Here is a 17280-nt window from a genome sequence, read left to right as displayed (position 1 = left end):
ACGCACGCGTCCGCAAAACCATCTTATTCCATCACACATCTTTTCCCTTCTCAAAGCCTCGGTGAGTGTTTGGATGAAAACAATGAGTTGTATAAAACAACATGGTAGCACTGAAAATTACGGTCGAAGCTGTGAGGCGCTCACTACTTGGACCCTCTGGCTACAATCTTGATTGCATGTGAACTACATTTAGGCGCAGATGGAGTAAGGACAATTTGCCCCTACCAGCCACGTATCAGATCGACACAGTCATTCTTACTTCCCGAAGTCTCGGTGAGTTGGAGGACAAAAATGTGGCAAGAGTATAACGATATCCAAGAGATTGCCATTCACAGCTGTGATGACCCCCCATAATGCGCAGGCCCACACGGGACGGAGAGGCAATGAGACACCGTATGGCTCAGTTTAAACAAACAGATATATTCAATAATTACACATGATTATGATTATACATCAGAGGCTGGGGCGTCCGAGCTTACGTGCCGACGACTTCATGGGGACGATGGAGGGGCTCGGAGTTGAGCTCGAACGGTTGCTGGCAGAAGCTGCACGCCGTCGGGCTTCGGCGCTGAAGGCCCCCTCGGCGAACGATGTCGTCCTGAGCGTTTTTCTTCCGTACTGCTTGTCGATTTTTATATCCTCTTCTCCCCACACTCCCTAGGGTGAGGACGCCCACGCCGGAGTAGGGGGGGGTGGGGGGCCTAGGGCTTTCACTTGGGCGCACAAACACACCACCGCACTTATGGTCTCGCCCCCCTCACGTGTTGAGTCCGAGGGAAAGAAGGTTGTCGCCGAGGTAGCGCATAGCGTCGGCTGTGGTAAGGCGCGCTCTGGCCCGCTGTTGGTTCCCGCGGGTCACCGGCCTCCGTTCTCCATCAAATGACACTCGCCCCTCAAGGCCGGAACGCGAGGTCACTAAAAGGCCGGGAAAGTGGTCCCTTGTCCTGGGATGTGCTCGGGAGGGTTGATTGATGATGCCCGCCGTCTTGCCACAGGGCCAGGCCCGCCGAAACGAGGCCCCCCTGGAACCGCCACGGCAATTGGGGAAGATAACGCCCGTCTCCCCGCGGTGGCGGCGGCGGCGTTCGTCTCGTGCCGACACTATGGAAAGGGGGTCCGGTTGGGCTTAAACCCCTTCGTTCTGGTCGTCTCCGTGCGGACCACGGCGGCAGGCCCGAAAGCAATCCCACTCAAGTTGCTTGCAGCCATATACAGTAGAAACATGAAAGGGGGTCCGGTTGTGCTTTCGCCGCCACTGGGGGCCCCGTCTACGCCGCGCCGTCGAACGCGGACGCTCGTAGCACACACAAGGAACGTCACACAGCACTTAAGATCTGTCGCAACGAAATATGCTTTTGTTCACTTTGGTCGTAGGGCTAACTACTATTTGGGCACGGACTTAGCCTGCGAGAACAGGTGTGCTAGCTTTGGCAGTGCTATGTATGAAACCGAGGATAATCTATCGCTGCAGCCAAACACGCCTCGTGTTAAACTGCAACACACTCTTGTGCTGTGCACTGCACACTGTCTTCTTCGTCCACTAGTACTGCTACCAAACTAATATCCTCACTTTGACCTATGTGGCAGTAGTGACAGAGAGATGTGCGCTGCATGAATTGGCGTGGACAACGTTGTAGCAGAAACACGACAATAGAGCAATATGCTTTGGCGTTAACAACATTGCTGCAAGAACGCGGCAGGTGAATTGGCATTGATGATGCAAAAGTTGAAGATGCGCATAACTGGCTCCCTCGGTCAGTGGACACCTCAATCACGCTTTCAGGTAGTGTCCAACTGCGAAAAACTGTGCTTTTGCGCAATATTTCGTGCTTGGCAATGCTAAACTGCCAGCCATTTTTCTCCTTCTTAAATGAAGAAGGCAGAAGTATAGTTGTTCTACAGAAAAGGGGGCTCCTAAAGACGTTCTTAATAATTATAGGCCTATATCTATTTTGCCACTTTTCCAAGGTCTTAGAGTGAATTTTTGTGCATCTGTCTGATTTCCTTGAAACAATTGGCTGTAGTTTAGCTCTGCTTAACCCTAGTTGAATTGCGAAAGCTTCGTTTCCTCGGCATGTCGCCTATGCAGCGTCTCATTCCGCCACTCTCGAGAACTCAAACCCATCTCTTCAGCAGTTGAAGAGTCACTCCAGGACGTGGCACGACTTCTTTTAGCCGCATCTTCGTTACGACGCTTCTCGAGTCGTGTAGCGTGCTCTTCTGGCGTCTCTTGAGCGTGTTGTCTCTTTCTGGCTTCATTCTGCCGTTGTTGCGTCTCTTTCGCGCTCTCCACGACTACAATACACTGAGGCGAAGCACATATATATATTGTAACGTGAAGATGTGCACACCAAAAGGGAAAAATATATTTACAGGGAAACAGCTTACAGCCACGCAGCCGAACAACCGGGCACGCGAAGCCCAGCAGCAGAAACGCACTTCGTCCTCTTCGCGTTCCAAGCGCGAGCGCACCAAGCACGAGCGTTCCAAGCACAAGCACAACCGTAGCATAACTCCCAGCGGCAAAAGCACCGTGTGGTACGGTTTGAGACGGACTACATGAACGACGTCAGTCAAAGGGCTAGTGGACGACGTCGGAGCATGAAGAGGTGTAATCTCGTAGGTCACGTCGGTCACCTGACGGAGAACTCGATAAGGGCCACTGTACTGACGTAGAAGTTTCTCAGAGAGACCGACATGGCGAGAAGGAGACCAAAGGAGGACGAGTGAGCCCGGCGGATAGTGTACTGGGCGATGCCGGCGGTCGTAAACTGACTTCTTGTAGGTCTGAGATGCGGTGAGCCGGTCTCAGGCGATTTCACGGGCCATAGTTGCTCGGGAGATGGCGTCACGTGCATACTCTGTGGTCGAGGCAGTAGAACTCGGTAGTAATGTATCCAATGGCAGCGCAGGATGCCGACCAAACAGAAGGCAGAAAGGAGAATAGCCGGTGGTATCATGCCGCGACGAATTATAAGCAAATGTTACAAAGGCAAGGCAACGTCCCAATCGCGGTGGTCGGGCGAGACATACATGGATAGCATATCGGTCAGAGTCCTGTTGAGGCGCTCGGTAAGCCCGTTCGTCTGGGGATGGTAAGCTGTAGTGAGCTTATGCTGCGTGCCACAGGACCGGAGGATATCGTCAACTACTCGGGACAAAAAGTAGCGGCCGCGGTCCGTCAGCAATTGGTGTGGAGCGCCGTGGTGAAGGATTACGTTCTGCAATAGAAAGTCGGCGACATCGGTTGCGCAACTTGTTGGTAACGCACGCGTGATAGCGTACCGGGTCGCATAGTCGGTCGCGACAGCAATCCAACGGTTGCCGGAGCAGGACGTCGGGAAAGGTCCGAGAAGGTCGAGTCCAACACGGTAGAATGGTTCGAGAGGTACGTCAATAGGCTGTAGAAGGCCAGCAGGCAACGTTGATGGTCTCTTCCAGCGTTGACAGAGGTCGCAGGAGGCAACGTAACGCCGAACAGAGCGGTACAGACCAGGCCAAAAGAAGCGGCGTCGGACCCGATCGTATGTGCGGGAGACGCCGAGGTGGCCTGCGGTCGGTAGGTCGTGTAGTTCCGCTAGGACAGATGAACGGAGACGCTGGGGAACGACTAGCAGGAGCGGAGGTCCGTCAGGACGAAGGTTGCGGCGGTATAGGACGCCATCCTGAATGACGAACAGTTGCAATGAAGGATCTCGGCTGGCACAGTTGAGGCGATCAATGAGAATACGCAAGGAAGAGTCTTGTCGCTGCTCGTCCGCGACGTTAACCAGATCGGAGATAGCGAAGAGGCACGGGCCGAGGTCGTTGTCTCCAGGATCAGGCGGCTCTACAGGGTGCCGAGACAGGCAGTCGGCGTCTTGATGGAGATGCCCTGACTTGTAATGAACAGTGTAAGAATACTCTTGGAGGCGCAACGTCCAACGTCCGAGCCGGCCTGTGGGGTCTTTCAGTGAAGACAGCCAACAAAGGGCGTGGTGATCGGTCACTACGGAGAATGGACGGCCAAACAGGTACGGTCGGAACTTAGCTACGGCCCAAACAAGAGCTAGACACTCGCGCTCTGTAATTGAGTAATTTCGCTCAGCTGTAGAAAGGAGGCGGCTGGCATATGCAATAACGCGTTCTTGCCCTTGGTGACGTTGGGCTAGCACGGCGCCAATCCCATACAACCGTAGCAATATATATGGGCATGTTAAGATAAGAACGGTAATCGAAGTCCCATGACTATTTTTTGTTTTCAATGAAATTTTTATATGTGATGGGTAACTGTGTCTACACAAAGGAATGAACCTTAGCTTTGCAAGAAACTTCGTAGTTTTCTCGGAAAAAAATTGTATGTCACAAGCAGTGGAGAATGTCGTTTTTGCCAGTTCGCAAAGTTGCAGGTTTGGAGCATCACTGCATGCACAATAAATTTTTTCCTCACATCAGTATTTTTTCAGCACCTCTTTACAACATGTTCTATACGAACAAATAAAAAACGTTTTCTTGCTGTGTTATTCTTCTGAGTAAAAAATCGCAAACTTCGCTTCCGGAGCTATGCGGTGCAAAAAAGGCCCTTTTCAGGGCAGCCTTAGGGCAAGATGCATTAAGATCTCCCCACTGAATCTTTTTCTCAGTATTTTTCAGCTACTTTTGCTCACTTCACGCAAGTTTTGTAGCTCTACACTTGACAGATATTTCTCAATATGGCCTCAAAATTGGCAGAAGTTCAAACACATCAAAAAGGTGACAACTTCGACTTGGATTTAAAAAAAAAACATCACTGCATTTTGTTAAAATTTGCCTGAATAATCCTCAATACTTGTTAACTTTAAGGCACAAAGAAGTGTTGCATTAGATTGTGTTAAAGAATGAAAATAAATACAAAACAGACTTCATGATTTCAATCCCTATGACTGCTCAGTATTCTTTCTTAAGATGCGCAGTTGTCAGAAGCTGGATTTATTATTAGTTTTTTGTGGGTAAATTTTAAACGCTACAGTTGCTGAGTTCATAAGTGTAATTTTTAAGTGTTTTTTTTCTCTTCCAATCAAAGGTCTAAAGCTCCTATTTGCTTTCATACTGTTGTAACAGCGGGACCTAAGTTACTGTAAGCATATTTTAGCACGTTATTTTGGCGTGACGTGTTTGTAGGGGTAGTTTATGCAAACAATTAATGCATCCGTTCCTACTCTCAAGATGCCTTTAACTGCTACCGCCGCTCCAGGGATGAACCGCGCTTCGCAGCCGCTCCTATAGCTATATAACGCCCAGCGCGACCCTGAATTTCATAGCACCATGTGTGCCGCCGCCGCACCGAGGCTTTAGCCGCTGCTATCATCTTTCCATCGCAACATACCGAACGCCTGGCAGTTATGCTTCAGCCTTCGACCGAGATAGCCCTGGTGAGCGGATGTTGTTCGGATCTCGAGTTTCGCGAGTCGTTTTCCAGACCTGGTACTCACGTTTTCTGTACTCGCATGTTTTCTCTGCGCTGGAGGGCTCCCTCGACAAGCATACTTGGTGTCTCAGTCTCAGCTCGTACGCCAGACCGAAACAGCATCAGTGTCGACGGTGGCCAGCCTGTGTTAAAAATCCGTCCGTCTGTCCATCTCCTTTTTTTTGGGAAAAGCAGCACTGGGCCCTGCATCTGTCACCTGCTCTTCTGTCCCGCAATAATCTTCGGAAGCGGTGAGCTTTTGCATTCATGAAGAGATTTCCGCGGCAAACGTTTTGTGCCGACTACTCAAAAAGGCACAAACAGAGAATTGAAAAAGGACGTAATTTTTGCAGTGCAAAGACACTAAATGTCGTTGCTCTCAAAAAAGTCTTACTTCCCGAGGAAGCTCTCCGAATATGAGAAAGTGACTTCATCTGTCAGAATTTTTACCGTCGGTTCAAGGAAGACAGACCTATGCAGGCAGAGACAACCGAAACATTCGAAGAATTCCGCCCTGGGGAAGAAATCGTAGAATATTTAAACTCCAGTGTCAGCCCTACCTCCAAAATCTCGCCGCTAAAGCCACCGAGCGCAGTAAAAAAACGTGTAAGACTTTCCTATGCAAAGCGAAAGCAGGAAGAGGTGGCAAGAGCTATCGTGACGAAAATGCGATCGGGGATACAGGCCGCATATAATATCCCAGAGACTTTGCGTGCGTCAGAAGAAAAGTGTGCGCAATGCAGCAACTGGGAAGACAACCTACATGCTGCCTACAATAGGTGTACGTCCTTTCAAGAGCATTGTCAGCTCCTGACACTGCTACCACGAAACCTAACCATGACCTAACTGTGAAATATGTGCAGGAAGTTTCCAGAGGCAACGAGGTACGTTATCAAAAATCGAAGATGATGGTGGATGAAGAAGGCATAAGGTCAACACAGGAGAGATATACAAGATGTAAACTATAACAAGAAGACATTACCACTGTTTTAGAATATTAAACCATGGATGAACTCGATTGCTCTAGACAGACTTCGAACAGAAAGGATGTTATGAGAATCGAAAAGGAGGGAGAGAAAGAATGGATACCTAAACGCTTCATGACGCGGTCCTTGCGAGAAGCATTCTGCCTCAACAAGCAAGCTCACCCTGCCTCCCAGGTTAGCCTCAGAAAATTCATATCCTTGCGTCCTAAGTGGGTGAAATGGTCGCCACAGTGGCAAGTGTGTGTTTGCGTGTGCTGTGCAAACTGTCAGTTGTGCCTCGTGGGACTGCAGAACGCGTCCAAAAGGTCGCTTTCTCCCGAAGATATGCAGAGTCTCTGCGTATGCCAGGAACCTACTGCGTCATGTTTCCTCAGGAATTGTGAGCACCGTCCACAAGATGGCATTTTCCCTTCGAAAAATTTTGAAATGAGCAGAGAGGACGAGGAGCTGATTGCTTCATGGGAATACGGTGAGCTACTTAAATAAACTCTGACCGCTTCATCATTTATGAGAGAATTTGTAAGAATGACCATGAAATGGACTCCCCACAACTATATTAAATCTGTGCAAGCAAGAGCAATACATGAAGAAAAACACAGCTGCAAGAGAGGTGCAATTGTTTAGCATTTTGATTACACCGAAAACTGGACAGTTGTGCTTCCAGACGCAGTACAAGCATATCACTGGCAGAAAAAGCAGGTCACCGTGTTTACCTGCATTGTCACGTCAAGAAAATCGACTCGAAACTACGCCGTTATTTCCGACAATATGTCTCATGATTCAGCTCATGCATGCTTGGCTCTGTCGAAAATCAAAGCACACCTCGAAGACAACACGCCAATTCACACCAAGATAACATATGTGAGCGACGGGGCTTCCCCTCATTTCAAGAATAAATATCAGTTTCATGAGCAGTGAATGTCAAGAGACGAAACGGATGTTTTCGGCCACTGGACATCGCAAAAATGCTTGCGACAGCATTGGTTGGCTTGTGAAACATCGAGCATCACACCACAACTTGCGGAAGCCTGCAAGTGAGGCCAGCGGCTTCGTAGACGCAATTCAAGGAACGCTAAAGAACATCACCATTTTGGAGCTCCCACAGAGGGAGCTTGCAGACTTTCATGAAATGAAGAAGGAAGAATGGAAAACGGCAAAGAAAGTGTCTGGAGTTCAGACGCTCCATATGTGGAAGTAAGTTTAAACAAATGAAGGCAGTGCATCCTACGTGGCCTCCACCGCTGCTTCGGAATGGAAGAGACTGTGATCTGGTTTGTGCTTCGTGCTGGAGAATATACTGTGCGCATACCGAAATAAACTGCTGCCGTTTATTTCTTGATAGGATTTTCTGAATTGCAATCTGCACATAAAGCAGCATCCCATTTGTAAATTGCATCCCAATTAAAACTCCTCCTGATTAAAAACCTTGCAGATAAATTGTTCCTCTCAGAAGACTACATTCTGTCTCCTGACAGTGCCCTGTAGAACCTTTGAACATAGAGGTAAACAGATGCAGGTAAGGAAACGTCGGCTTCAGAAACACACTAATATTAATTTTTATATATCAAATTTTTTTAAGAACCGAGAAATGATCTAATATTTTTAAAGAGTCGATTACATACCAATGTATCTTACGATGATAAATTAGACAATACAAAAAAAGTCTGACCACCACCAGCCGTTTTTTCGACGTCAGGTGAAATAACGAATTTATTCCCATTTTGACGCATTAAGAATGCCCCTAACAAGCGATAAGAAGCTGTACAAACATTCAGGACGGTTCGCATATTGTGGCAAATGAATTGTAACCATGTTCAGTGAGTGCTAAATCAAATTTCTGACCGTTACTATTTCTAAGAGGTAATAATAAGCAATTCTAGATAACAAAAACATGAACTCAGTTTTGTATTTATTTTCATACTTTAAAACAATATAATGCTACACCTTTTTGGTGCCTTAAAATTATCAAGTATTGAGGATTATTCAGGCAAACTTTAATGAAATTCGATGATTTTTTTTTAAATCCAAGTCAAAGTTGTCACTTCCTTGACGTTTTTGAACTTTGGCCAATTTTGAGGCAATATTGAAAAATATGTCAAGTGCAGAGCTACAAAACTTGCCTGAAGTGAGCAAAAGTAGCTGAAAAATACAGACAAAAAAAGATTCAGTGGGGAGATCTTTATACGCATCTTGCCCTAAGGCTGCCCTGAAAAGTGCCTTTTTGGCACTGCATAGCTCCGGAAGCGAGGTTTGAGATTTTTTATGCAGAAGATTGACACAGCAAGAAAACGCTTTTTTGTTTGTTCATATAGTACAAGTTGTAACGAGGTACTGAAAACATACTGATGTGCGGAAACAATTTATTGTGCATGCAGTGAGGCTCCAAACTTTCAACTTTGCGAAGTGGCAAAAACGACAGTCTCCACCTCGTGTGACATACGATTTTTTTTCCGAGAAAACTACAACATTTCTTGCAAAACTAAGGTTCATGCCTTTGTGTGGACACATTTACCCATCACATATAAAAATTTCATTGAAACCAAAAAATGGTCATGGGACCTCGATTACCGCTCTTATCTGAACATGCCCATATATATATATATATATATATATATATATATATATATATATATATATATATATATATTGTGGCGAAGAAGACGACGAACTGCGCAGTGGCGCGGGCAGGAGCGCTCGCGCTAGGCCGGCAGCCATTAAAATCATCTTATTTCCATCGATCATCGTGTCTCTTTCTTCGGCTGGCCGTCACGTAACATTTGGTGGAGGTGCTGGGGACCCTTCATCGCCATCCTGGTCCCGGAGCTTCGGCGTCCTGCGCCTGCCGTGGTCGTCGGCCATGTGTGCCTGGTCCGCACCGCCCGGCTGTGCCCAGCCCGCCAGACCTGAACCAACCTCACCGCTTACCCCAGCCCCGTCCACCGCCCCGACCACAAGACACGACGAACTGACCACGTTGCCGCGACCGGAATGACCCGACCGACCCGAGACGCTGCCCACACGTGAGGACACCGCCCCCCCTGCCTCTGCCGTTCGGTGCGTCCAAGGACCTCGGCCGTCGGCTCCTGGCAACCTGCGGCCCGGATGCTTCGTGGACCGGGACTCATTCGCCGATCGTCTCATTCACCGTGGCGGCAAGCCCTTCACCTCCTTCTTCTGTATCCAACCATTTTACAAGCCCATCGTAATCTGCAGCATTTCATCTTCAGTGCCGATCTTCTCGTTCGCGATCGGGACGATCGCTCGGTGGCCCCGAGTAGTGTGACGAAGAAGACGACGAACTGCGTAGTGGCGCGGGCAGGAGTGCTCGCGCTAGGCCGGCAGCCATTAAAATCATCTCATTTCCATCTATCATCGTGTCTCTTTCTTCGGCTGGCCGCCACGTGACAATATATATATATATATATATATATATATATATATATATATATATATATATATATATATATATATATATATATATATATATATATATATATATATATTTCAGATGGTGGAGCGTCCTTCATCAGGGTTTTAATGATTTGACTTAAAACCCTGATGAAGAACGGTCCACCGTCTGAAACCGTTGGTAAATAAACCAAGATAATCGTACCAGTTGTGACCGTTTCACTGTGCAAGTTTTCACTGGCCCATTGAGCAACCACAACTGCTTCCACTATATTATATATATATATATATACCCCCCCGCGAGGGGGCACCTCCTCTCCCTCTACCCCAGCGGAGCACATCTGATGGAACGAGCAGCGACGCCAGTGGCGCCATCTGTTGGAGGGCGACTGCGGCGTTGCTAGGCAACAGCAACTCAAGGTAAGGCCACGCGCATACGGCTGAAGTGTGCGACGAGCCGAAATGGCTCGCTGGCTAGGGTAGTAAAGCTTTCGCTTTAAAATACAGTCAATGTTACTACAATGAAACAATTAAGATTTAGGTAGCACTCGTATACAGAACTAGCAATGCTACGACCAAAAAGAAGTCATTCTCATTAAAATGATCACATTAGGAATATATTCAAAGAGTTTTCAAGAGCCTTCTACAGAACAAACGATAGAACTTTCCGCATAAATAAAATGCTTAATTTTAGCCCGGTTTTAGCCTTTGCCATTCTCGTGTCGCCTTTACCTTTGTTTATTGTTGTTTCCATTTTTCACTCTCGGTTTCACGGTTTTAGCCTCGTTGTTAATCTTGTTCTGAATCGTTTTATGGTTTCGCTTTTATACTTTTCTGCTTACTTTTTAGGGCTTGCACCTTCATATTTTACTGTAGTTACTGTTGGTTCCACGTCTCATCCCTTTTGCTCAGTAAGTTTTCGCTCGTAATATATGGTTCGGCCGTTTCCGTATTTCGTTCTCATTGAATTTTTAGTTTCATCGTCAAGTTTTTACCTTCCTCTCTACTTTTATCTAGGTGTCAAGGGTGTTTAGGCATACACACACTTGGGGATTTTTAGACTGGTTCTCCAGATTGGCTCTACTCAACTGTTAAACTTATCTCCTGTGGCTCTACTCAACTGTTAAACTTATCTCCTGTGTTGGATCCCGGCTGTGTCATGCGGTGGGTTGGTATGTATAAAAGGAATGCTCGAAGCGTTTTCGAATAAAAGTTGGAATTCTGCGCTCTGTGTGTGTGCGTGTTTCTTGTCTTTGTCCCCGTTTCTTTCGCACAGTTTAAACTTTCAGTGCCACAGAAAAGTGCTGTTCGTAGACAAAACCATCAGCTTGCGTAAAAAACACATGGCCATCAAAATCGTCATCATGAACTCTGGAATCTTCCATGTCCTCACACTGATTACGGATTTCAAGCACTAAATTATGCTCTGCCTACCTTGCCGATGTGGCCTACCCAATTCTTCCAATCGTTTGCCTTCGTACCAACACACAAAAACTTTTATTTTTATAGCAGCATTTTTTCACCATATGTAATATTTTCTTTTCTGTTCATTATACACACCTCTGTATTTGCTAGCCTTGCTCTTGCTATGTTTTGAGTGCTTTTTGTGCTGGACTATATACTTGTGATGTAAAATCTATTACATTTATTATACTCATTTCAGTAACAGATAAGCTGTGCATACATATTATTCAATGGTTTGTCCAAAATGTGAAAGTGCTGCGCATAACGCCAAACAGCTCTTTGCTATCCCTGCCACCGATGCAGTTCAAGAGAACAGAGCAGCATCAGCCGCTATACAACCTCCATATAGCGAATTCCTCGATGTAACGAAGTTTTTTAATTCCCCAACGCCACCCAATTGAAGCGCGTGTATTTGAGGCCTCCATGCAACGAATGCACAGCAGTGATTGACACTGATATAACAACCTTAGCTTGTGCTGAGTTATGAAACTTGGGCGAAAAGTTTCACACCGATAGAGCATGAATTGACATGAAAGGAACGCCAACGATCGCAACGAGCAACCACAGTTGAGTCAACGCGTCATGCTCCAGCACCGCCAGCACACCTCCGTTGCTTTCACTTTTGGAACGCCACACCATGTGGCACTACAACAGTTCATGCACAAAAGCAGCGAAAGATGATAGGGCATAGCAAGAACGAAACAGCACGAGCAGTACGTGCCCATTGCAGCCGCACGGTACGTTGCTCACTTGATTCCAGCGCCAATAGCTCTGGAGCAGGGCCAATGGAGAGCGCCAGCGACGCAAGGCGGAGAGTCCAAGTAGAGTTTCCCCGTTCAAAGTGGCGATGAGAAGAAACACCTTGCTGATGTTGAAATTGGGGTTTCTTGATGACTTGGTAGTTCTAACTCGCAAACATTCATGTTACTCAAGGAAAGGAGAATGCTAACTATTTATTTACAACATAAATAAAACAAGAAGAAATGAGCAAGGAGAAAACTATTTACAACATGAATAAACCATTGATCAGACGAATTCAGCCGAGAGCGCTTACTTTTAGCCCCTCTATCTCTGCCCTCAGCGTGAACGACAACAAATAAGCTAACAGGCGACCCTCCTCACCAAACAATGGTTAGGAAAAGGAAAATAAGGTTTCCGTCAACTAATGACAGATTGGGGAAAGAATATCACCTAAACAATGGTCGGGGAAAGGAAAACCAAAACTCTAATTCCGTCGACCAGCCACATATTTGGGGAAGGAGAGGTTGCAACCAAACACACAAACACCACTACCATTTCCCACCGCACAGAAGTTACTACATTCCTAACCTTGACATTTGTTTTCTCTTTCGCAGGCATGCATAAGAGACAAACGTATGCCGAAGGAACGATCACTCAAGACGTTTGGTTCTCTACAGAAAAAAAAAAACAGTCTTCAAGGGAATAAGCACTTCCTGGTCACTTGGTTCTGCGAAGTGCCTCTCCAGCATGCCCGAAGCTTGGCAACCCTTTGGTGCCGCACACATGTCGACCACCCTACCTGCGTAAGCTTCTTCAAGACGGGTTATACCCTTGACGGCGCGGGCACCAAGACAACCGTTGCAAAAAAAGGAGACAGGGACAGGATGGTCCCTTTGTTAACAACGCGCTGACCACAATACAGCCGCTACCGAGTCTGGTGTCCCTCTGAGGCTAAGTGGCTCCACAAACGCGGCATTCCTCGGGACCAAGAGACTGAAGCCACGGAATGCTCAGCGCACTTCACAGTCCGTTTCCTGGGTTAACAGCGGCAGGCAGACCGAGAGAAGGAACATGAGAGAAAAAGTATGTAGAAGCATGCGCCTCCGCGGCCGCCAGCGGCGCGACCAGGCGCGCTCTGCTCTAGCTCGGTTGGTGACCCTGCCTTTTCCCCTCTCCCCACCCCACTCGTAGAGGCGGAGGTGGCAGCGGCTGCTACCGCAGTCGCACTATCAGCGCGATTATGGAACGCTTCTCTGTGTTTATGACTTCGAGTAATGGGGTTTTCTGTAAAAAATTTCAAAGTGATTTCACCCACAATTATTTCTTGTTTCAGTTTCTGTTCTGCATTGTACTTCTCGGTTTTCTAGCAAAAACTGCATGTAACGAAAACCTAGATGTAACGAAAAATCCTGGACTTTTTTCAACTTTGTTATATCCAGGTTTAACTGTACTACAGGTTTTTTTGTCTTCTTCTCAACCATGTGATGTGCATGCCTGAAATAAACCAGACTAGACTTGACATTAATTCCATGCATCAGCCTGTGATATCCACTTACAACCACTAAATAATTTACAATTGAATTCCTTCATGCTATTACGGCTTTATCAATCTAATGATGCTGTGATGAGGTCACGTGAGGCCTGAAAAAACAATATAACTACTTATATGACATTCGTTGTCATTCCAATTCCTGAAACAGGCTACTTTGTGTTGCAGTGAATTAGAACTATGCATCTATGTTTATACTGCAATTTTTTTCATGCCTCACGTGACCTAAGACCAACTACACGTCACAGCCATCGTTTGACTGATGATATCAACACAGCACAAGAGAAGAAATTCAATTATAAATTATTTAGCAGTAGTAGGCGAATACCACTGGGGGATCCGTGCATCCAAATGTCTAATGCGCCACTTGAAAGAAGACATGCAACTAAAATTAGGTGCCTAGAGTCTTTTAACAAACAACTTCTTCCCACCTCTTAACTGGTTTCATATGGGTCATTCCATGCGTTCCATATCGTTTTTGGTATACATTTACTTTCGAATGTCGGCCTCACACATGCCATGCTGTCATCATTCTGCGCGAGGTATGTCATCTATGCGAGGTGAAATGGTACCACAGTTTCATTTTACTATATCCGAGTTTACTATAGCGGGGTTCTACTGTATCTTGTTTCTAAATATTTATTTATTTATTTATCAAAGAATCCACAGCATCAAGGCATTAAAGTGTGGGGGGGGGGGGGGGGGGGGCACAATGAGAAATGCATAAAATATCAATCTTCAGATTCGATCGATAGATCATTTCCAATTCGCAAGATCCCTGTTGGTCATGCAAATGCACTAAGCGTGCATTGCATTAATATACTTAGAGCACAGTTATGTGATGATCCAGACATTTAATAAAACTAGAAACAGGTCACACCAAGGTCCACCAAGGTCATTACTTGGTGTGACCAATGGCAAATGTCCATTAATTTTTTTAAAAACCGTTTTCATAAGAATTACACACAAGAAAAGAACTTTTCAGTTTATGTATGGAACTAACAATATATCACTATTAGAAGTAACAGAGTACAAATATTTGGGCCTCCGGATAACTAGGCACCTTTCTGGACAAAACACACAGATACTGTTGTACCAAATTCCTTCCGTAAGCTGTTTTTCTAGAAGCACTCACTAAAGGCTTTTAGCGCACAATTCCCTTATCTGCCCGTTGTTGGAATATGCCGTAATTATCTGAGACCCTTCCACCTTAATCAATATTAACAAACTATAACGAATACAGCATAAGGTAGTTAGGTTTCTTTACAATTCACACGGCCGTACATGACAGCCAGCTCCTGAAACAAAGTGGATTACCCCCAGTGACTGTGTGCAATCGCGTCTGCCGATTAAAGTTTCTTTTATGCGTTGCATATTGCAATCACTCAGTTCAGCCCTTGGGCGCGGCCGGGCAGCCACCAAACCACGTGACGTGACGTCACGACAGCCGGAGGAAAAGCTGGGCCCCAACTCGCGCGGTCTCGCGCGGCCGCAGCCACCACCTGACTCCCGCTCCTCCCGCTAGAGGCGCTGCGCCGACGCGTGACGTCACGGAGGAAAAGCTGGGCCCCAACTGGCGCGGTCGCACGCGGCCACAGCCACCACCTGACTCCCGCTCCTCCCGCTAGGGGCGCTGCGCTATGATTGACGTCATGGCATATGTATAAAAGAGCTGCGCTCCTTCGCCGGGACAGTCTTATACCCCTGTCACACAGGCATTTCGAGGGCCCTCGAACCGATAGTCTATCGACTCAAAGGCGATCGAGCGCTGCTACGCGGGCAGTTTCAATGACGATCGAGTCAATAGCCTATCAAGTCAACGCAGCAGCACGGAACTCCATCGAGATATGCAACGCATTCTTGGCTTAACCAAGCTAAGCCTGGCCATTTTTTCAGCAAGTGCATGGGCATTATAAAGTTAATACTTCCCAATTTTTTACTTACTCCTCAGGTTATAACACGAGACAAAGGCACGTTTTCACAATAACCCCTTTAAACGCGCGAAATAACTGTTTTATATATCCTTTTTTTCCCAAGGACAATTACAGACCGGAATAACCTAAATAACAAGATTGTTACCCAGAATTCTTAAGTAATGTTAGAAAACTGCCTGCAAATGTTATGAATTTCAGTGTTTCTATACTTTTATATTTGATATATATCCATCCTGCTATGATCTTGTACTAGATCGCAGTATCTATAAATAAAAATAAATAAATAATCGCTTTGAAATTAGTACTCAGGTAGAGCCTCCCATAACTCTGTCCTCAGGGTAAAAGATGCTGCATATACCAAGGCCGGGTCAAATCTTCTTCCAGACTCTGCATCCCCACAGATATAATATCTAAAAGTCTCTCGCTTTTTTTCTTCGGGGCAGTTTACTCACAATAAAGCCATGCACACTAGAAAATAAAAGAAGTCATAAAGCCACAGCAAAGGCCGGAGGAAGCGAGCGCCAGTGGTGCCACTACTGAGTTATGGAAAAAGGGCACATGGTTACCCGGCACCGCCGCTGTGGCTCAGTGGTTATGGCACTCGGCTGCTGACCCGAAAGATGCGAGTTTGATCCCGGCCACGGCAGTCAACTTTCAATGGAGGCAAAATTCTAGAGGCCCGTGTACTGTGAGAGAGATGTCAGTGCACGTTAAAGAACCCCAGGTGGTTGAAATTTCTGGAGCCCTTCACTACGGTGTCCCTCATAACCTGAGTCGCTTTGGGACGTTAAACCCCTTAAACCAACGCCTACTCATTCACCACAGCATTCTGGTTGTCGTCTCATAAAAAGTTTCCGGCCTGTCTGTCGCAGAATTTCTCGACTGGTCACATGACCTTGCGACGTCATCACAAAGTGCCCACTATGCCAGGAGGAGAATCTGAGGACCCCCAAAATTTTAGGCATAGGCCCACCCCAAAAAATGGATTAGTGGGTGAGATGGGAATCCCACATGATAATCCAATGGAAGATATTGGAACATTCAAGACGGCAATGGCTTGTGCATAACATAAAAGGGCAACAATAGAACCAGCTCTAACCCAAGTTCTGGTGGGAAAACAGATCATCAGACACTCATTGTAGACACCGTAGCAGGCAACCTAAATGCTATCACATTTTCTTCTTCAAGTATGTGGTTAAGGAGTTTTTTGTGGTGCCCTGTCCACTCTTCTGAAATACAACACACATTAGGCCTCAAACATGGGTCGAGAAGATCAGGCAGCTCGGATGCAGTGTCTAGGTCACGGAGGAAGACTATATATAAGTGGAAACTCCGCTGTCTGCGGCGACCAGAAAAGGTCACACACAAGCCCGCGGCGCCATTATCATGCTGGCGACGCCTGGCGGCCTGGAAAAAAACTACCGCCTGTTTCAGTTGCCAAGGCAACCGGTCGAGCGTGTTGCTCCCGTTCGGACGCGCGCGCCTGACTTCTATTGAGGGCACTCTCGCGCGCTTCTTTACCGCTGGTAGCCCGAAGAGCAACTGGTGCTACGCGTCAACCATTTGAGCAGACACCGACAAGAACTGTTGCTGTTTGACTTAAGGTGCAGAAATACAATGTCATGGCGTGCCCGCTGAAGCAAACCCCCGTGTCGTCTGCTTTGAGTGCGCGCCGCCGGAGAGCACGCCAAAGCCGCCTACCCAGGCGCCGCATTTTTTTTTTCGCTGCTGCTTCTACGACGCGCCGCATGGCGCCACCACTGCATGCAACCC

The 17280-nt window shown here is 46.8% G+C and overlaps 1 protein-coding gene across 2 annotated transcripts in view; it reads right to left on the bottom strand.

Annotated features, from left to right (window-relative positions):
- LOC144110595 (histone deacetylase 3-like) overlaps window positions 1–17280 on the bottom strand; it is a 143362-nt gene that overhangs the window by 46333 nt on the left and 79749 nt on the right. The window lies entirely within an intron of this gene.

This window comes from Amblyomma americanum, chromosome 11 (genome assembly GCF_052857255.1).
Source record: "Amblyomma americanum isolate KBUSLIRL-KWMA chromosome 11, ASM5285725v1, whole genome shotgun sequence".
Lineage (NCBI taxonomy): Eukaryota > Metazoa > Arthropoda > Arachnida > Ixodida > Ixodidae > Amblyomma > Amblyomma americanum.
Note: the sequence above shows the minus strand (reverse complement) of the source record. Positions and strands in the feature narration are given on the sequence as shown.